The sequence below is a fragment of the Salmo trutta genome, chromosome 8 (genome assembly GCF_901001165.1).
Source record: "Salmo trutta chromosome 8, fSalTru1.1, whole genome shotgun sequence".
Classification (NCBI taxonomy): Eukaryota; Metazoa; Chordata; class Actinopteri; order Salmoniformes; family Salmonidae; genus Salmo; species Salmo trutta.
This window is the reverse complement of record NC_042964.1, coordinates 8716429-8722428: the sequence shown is the minus strand read 5'-3', so window position 1 is coordinate 8722428 and position 6000 is coordinate 8716429. Positions and strand designations below refer to the sequence as shown.

The following is a 6000-nucleotide window of genomic DNA, read 5'->3' as shown; positions in this document are numbered from 1 at the left end:
TTACAATATAAAAATTAAAATGACAATCAAAATTGTCAACGGGACAACAGTAACAACAATAACCAAGTGTCAAAATAACTATACATTCAACAATAACAATAGCCATACAGTAGAGTACATGTGCAGTTGATGATGGTCTGTCAGACCACTGTCCCTCAACTTATGGCAGGCAGCGATGTAGTGTGCTGCCAACACAGCTCTCTCGTCCTCCCCCAACAGGACGGGTAGCTATCCTCATCAGAGGTCTTTAAAACCTTGAATAAGGGTTTCAAATATGGGGAAATGACACTCTCTAATGTTTTATATTTTTGTCATTTTGTCAGGAAATGCAGCTCTGTCTCAGGTTCTGCTGTTGTGCAGTGGTTGCACAGCCTTCCTCTACAGGGAGCCAGGTTTTCCTGTGTCTACCCTTCTCAATGGGCAAGGCTGTGCTCACTGAGCCTGTACTTTGTCAAGGTTTTTCTAAGGTATGGATCAGTAACCATGGTCAAATATTTAGCAACGGTTACTGTCGATTAGGGCCAGATAGCACTGCATTTTGCTTTGTGTTTGTGCTTGTGTTTCCCAATAAGCAATGTAGTTTTGTTTGTTTGACTGTGTTGTAATTTGGTTTACCCTGATTGATTGGATGTTCTGGTCCTGAGGCTTCAGTGTGTTAGTAGAACAGGTTTTGTGAACTCAGCCCCAGGACCAGCTGGATGAGGGGACTCTTTTCTTTGCTCAGCTTCTGGCATTGCAGGGCTTGGTAATGATATGAGAGGGTCTCACTGTATTTTAGATGTTTCCAAAACTTAATTGCTCTTTTTGAGTTTTATTATTAGTGGATATTGGCGTAATTCTGCACTGCATGCATTGTTTATAGTTTCTCTATCTCTCTCTCAAATCAAAATCAAATCAAATGTATTTATATAGCCCTTCTTACATCATCTGATATCTCAAAGTGCTGTACAGAAACCAGCCTAAAACCCCAAACAGCAAGTAATGCAGGTGTAGAAGCACGGTGGCTAGGAAAAACTCCCTAGAAAGGCCAAAACCTAGGAAGAAACCTAGAGAGGAACAGGCTATGAGGGGGTGGCCAGTCCTCTTCTGGCTGTGCCGGGTGGAGATTATAACAGAACATGGCCAAGATGTTCAAATGTTCATAAATGACCAGCATGGTCACATAATAATAATCACAGTGGTTGTCGGGTGCAACAGGTCAGCACCTCAAGAGTTAATGTCAGTTGGTTTCATAGCCGATCATTGAGAGTATCTCTACCGCTGCTGCTGTCTCTAGAGAGTGAAAACAGCAGGTCTGGGACAGGTAGCACGTCCGGTGAACAGGTCAGGGTTCCATAGCCGCAGGCAGAACAGTTGAAATGGAGCAGCAGCACTGCAGGTGGACTGGGACAGCAAGGAGTCATCATGCCAGGTAGTCCTGAGGCATGGTCCTAGGGCTCAGGTCCTCCGAGAGAGAGAAAGAAAGAAGAAAGAAAGAGAGAAAGAAAGAGAGAATTAGAGAGAGCATACTTAAATTCACACAGGACACCGGATAAGACAGGAGAAATACTCCAGATAACAGATGACCCTAGCCCCCGACACATAAACTACTGCAGCAAATACTGGAGGCTGAGACAGGAGGGGTCAGGAGACACTGTGGCCCCATCCGATGATACCCCCGGACAGGGCCAAACAGGCAGGATATAACCCCACCCACTTTGCCAAAGCACAGCCCCCACACCACTAGAGGGATATCTTGAACCACCAACTTGCCATCCTGAGACAAGGCCGAGTATAGCCCACAAAGATCTCCGCCACGGCACAACCCAAGGGAGGGCGCCAACCCAGACAGGAAGACCACGTCAGTGACTCAAACCACTCAAGTGACGCACCCTCCTAGGGACGGCATGGAAGAACACCAGTAAGCCAGTGACTCAGCCCCTGTAATAGGGTTAGAGGCAGAGAATCCAGTGGAGAGAGGGGAAACGGCAGGCAGAGACAGCAAGGGCGGGTCGTTGCTCCAGAGCCTTTCCGTTCACCTCACACTCCTGGGCCAGACTACACTCATCATAGGACCTACTGAAGAGATGAGTCTTCAGTAAGACTTAAAGGTTGAGACGGAGTCTGCGTCTCTCACATGGATAGGCAGACCATTTCATAAAAATGGAGCTCTATAGGAGAAAGCCCTGCCTCAGCTGTTTGCTTAGAAATTCCAGGGACAATTAGGAGGCCTGCGTCTTGTGACCGTAGTGTATGTGTCAGTGGTACGGCAGGACCAAATCGGAAAGATAGGTAGGAGCAAGCAATGTAATGCTTTGTAGGTTAGCAGTAAACCCTTGAATCAGCCCTTGCCTTAATAGGAAGCCAGTGTAGGGAGGCTAGCACTGGAGTAGTATGATCACATTTTTTGGTTCTAGTCAGGATTCTAGCAGCCGTATTTAGCACTAACTGAAGTTATTTAGTGCTTTATCGGAAAGTAGAGCATTGCAGTAGTCCAACCTAGAAGTGACAAAAGCATGGATTAATTTTTCTGCATCGTTTTTGGACAGAAAGTTTCAGATATTTTGCAATGTTAGTAGATGGAAAAAAGCTGTCTTTGAAACAGTCTTGATATGTTCTTCAAAAGAGAGATCAGGGTCCAGAGTAACGCCGAGGTCCTTCAGTTTTATTGAGACGACTGTACAGCCATCAAGATTAATTGTCAGATTCAACAGAAGATCTCTTTGTTTCTTGGGACCTAGAACAAGCAGCTCTGTTTTGTCCGAGTTTAAAAGTAGAAAGTTTGCAGCCATCCACTTCCTTATGTCTGAAACACAGGCTTCTAGCGAGGGGCAATTTTGGGGCTTCACCGTTTCATTGAAATGTACAGCTGTGTGTCATCCACATAGCAGTGAAATGTAACATTATGTTTTCGAATGACATCCCCAAGAGGTAAAATATATAGTGAAAACAAAAGTGGTCCTAAAACGGAACCTTGAGGGACACCGAAATTTACCGTTGATTTGTCAGAGGACAAACCATTCACAGAGACAAACTGATATCTTTCCGACAGATAAGATCTAAACCAGGCCAGAACTTGTCCGTGTAGACCAATTTGGGTTTCCAATCTTTCCAAAGAATGTGGTGATCGATGGTATCAAAAGCAGCACTAAGATTTAGGAGCACGAGGACAGATGCAGAGCCTCGGTCTGATGCCATTAAAAGGTCATTACCACCTTCACAAGTGCAGTCTTCACAAGTGCAGTCAGTGCTATGATGGGGACTAAAACCAGACTGAAGCGTTTCGTATAAATTGTTGTTTTAGGAAGGCAGCTTTTTCCAAAAATGTTGAGAGGAATGGGAGATTCGATATAGGCCGATAGTTTTTTAATTTTCTGGGTCAAGATCTCTCTCCTCTCTCTTCTCTCTCTCTCTCTCTCTCTCTCTCTATTCTCGCTCTCTCGCTCTCTTCTCAATATCCTGTCTCTTCCTAATGAACCTCTTCTCCCACCACTTAAACCTTTCATTGTATAAATTACATTTGCATACTTTTCTACTGACCATCCCAGTGGGGCAGAACAGGTTGAAATCACGTAATTACAACCTGTTTTACATGAGTTAGGAAATAATTTTAACCAATTGTGTCCACTGGGTAGGTTTTGTCAAACATGTGCGCTCTTTTTGGAGCATTCTCTCTCCTCTGTGTGTCCGTGTGGACCGGATGATGCTTCATTCAGGAGGCTCATGGCCATTGTCTGTTCCTCCTCAACCCATTAACGTTCCTCACAACCAGGCCAGGGGGACACAGACAGCTGATAGGGTGGAACCGTCATGGTCACGGTTGTCAAGCTGATAAACAGCATGTGGTCGTGTTGTTTGGGGTACACGCACACCCCAACACCTCCAGTTTATTGCTACACTCCTCTGGCAGATATGAAAGATGAAAGGACAAAAAATAAGAAAATAAATTCACAAAACCAAAGCAATCTAGGTAGGTGAGGTGAGGTGCCATCCACCCTCTCTCTTCTCCCCTTCTCCCTCTCTCTCTCTCTCTCCTCTCCTTCTCCCTCTCTCTCTCTCTTCCCCTTCTCCCTCTCTCTCTCTCTCTCTCCCCTTTCCCTCTCTCTCTCTCCCCTTCTCCCTCTCTCTCTCTTTCTCCCTTCTCCCTCTCTCTCTCTCTTTCTCTCTCTCTCCCCTTCTCCCTCTCTTCTCTCTTTCTCCCCTTCTCCCTCTCTCTCTCTTTCTCTCTTCTCCCTCTCTCTCTGTCACATGTACTCTCTCTCCCTCTCTCTCTCTCTCTCTTTCTCTCTCTCTCTCTCTCCCCTTCTCCCTCTCTCTCTCTCTTTCTCTCCTTCTCCCTCTCTCTCTGTCACATTGTACTCTCTCTCCCTCTCTCTCTCTTCTCTTTCTCTCTCTCTCTCTCTCCTTCTCCCTCTCTCTCTCTCTTTCTCTCCTCTCCTCTCTCTGTCACATGTACTCTCTCTCCCTCTCTCTCTTCTCTTTCTCTCTCTCTCTCTTTCTCTCCTTCTCCCTCTCTGTCACATGCACTTTCTCTCCCTCTTTCTCTCTCTCTCCCTCTCAATTCAATTTCAATATAAGGGGCTTTATTGGCATGGGGAACATATGTTTACATTGCCAAAGCAAGTGAAATAGATAATAAACAAAAGTGAATTAAACAATAAAAAATGAACAGTAAACATTACATTCTCTCTATTATCTTACCTCTATACTGACCTATTATCTTACCTCTATTATCTTACCTCTATACTGACCTTTTATCTTACCCTAGCTCTCCTCTACCTGTATCCTCTCTGGTCTCTCCCCTCCCTTCCCTCATCCAATGCCCGGACACCCACAACCCCTCCCTCTCTATCCATAGTCCGGTTGCCCCTCCCGTCCTGGAATCTGTTACCGTAGAACAGTGACCTTCACACAGTGACAAGGACCTCAACGAATGGGAGAGATAGGAACTGCGTGAGTGTAAGGCAGAGACAGGACCGATTCACTAACATCCCTGTGGGTTCATATATCATATGACAGGTAGAATCAATGGATTGACAGGTGTGAATGTGGAATCTGATGGTCTAGTGGGTATCAGTTAGCAAGCTGGAACAATCTCAAGGTGTTCTGTATTGTTAAACGCTCATCTACATGTATCGGCAATGCAATTTTGCGAAGTGGATCACAGTGAAAAACAATCTATGTCAGTCATCCTAGCAACCAGCAAGCACAAGTATCCCGTTACCCTGTTACCCATGCTCTTAAATGCAAGTAAAACTAAATGCATGCTTCAACCGATCGCTGCCCGCACCTGCCCGCCCGTCCAGCATCACTGGATGGTTCTGACTTAGAATATGTGGACAACTACAAATACCTAGGTGTCTGGTTCGACTGTAAACTCTCCTTCCAGACTCACATTAAGCATTTCCAATCCAAAATTAAATCTAGAATCGGCTTCTTGTGTCGCAAAACAAAGCCTCTTTCACTCATGCTACCAAACATACCCTCGTAATACTGGCTATCCTACCGATCCTTGACTTCGGCGACGTAATTTACAAAATAGCCTCCAACACTCTACTCAGCAAATTGGATGCAGTCTATCACAGTGCCACCGTTTTGCCACCAAAGCCCCATATACTACCCTCCACTGCAACCTGTATGCTCTCGTTGGCTGGCCCTCGCTTCATATTCGTCGCCAAACCCACTGGCTCCAGGTCTTTGCTAGGTAAAGCCCCGCCTAATCTCAGCTCACTGGTCACCATAGCAGCACCCACTCGTAGCACGCACTCCAGCAGGAATATTTCCGGTCCCCCCCAAAGCCTATTCCTCCTTTGGCCGCCTTTCCTTCCAGTTCTCTGCTGCCAGTGACTATAACGAATTGCAAAAATCACTGAAGCTGGAGACTCATATCTCCCTCACTAACTTTAAACATCAGCTGTCAGAGCAGCTCACAGATCATTGCACCTGTACATAGCCCATCTGTTAATAGCCTATCCAACTACCTCATCCCCATATTGTTATTTGTTTTTTGCTCCTTTGCAC

The 6000-nt window shown here is 45.6% G+C and overlaps 1 protein-coding gene across 1 annotated transcript in view; it reads left to right on the top strand.

Moving 5' to 3' along the window:
* Positions 1-6000, top strand: part of LOC115199220 (ankyrin-2-like) — a 96951-nt gene that overhangs the window by 90110 nt on the left and 841 nt on the right. The window lies entirely within an intron of this gene.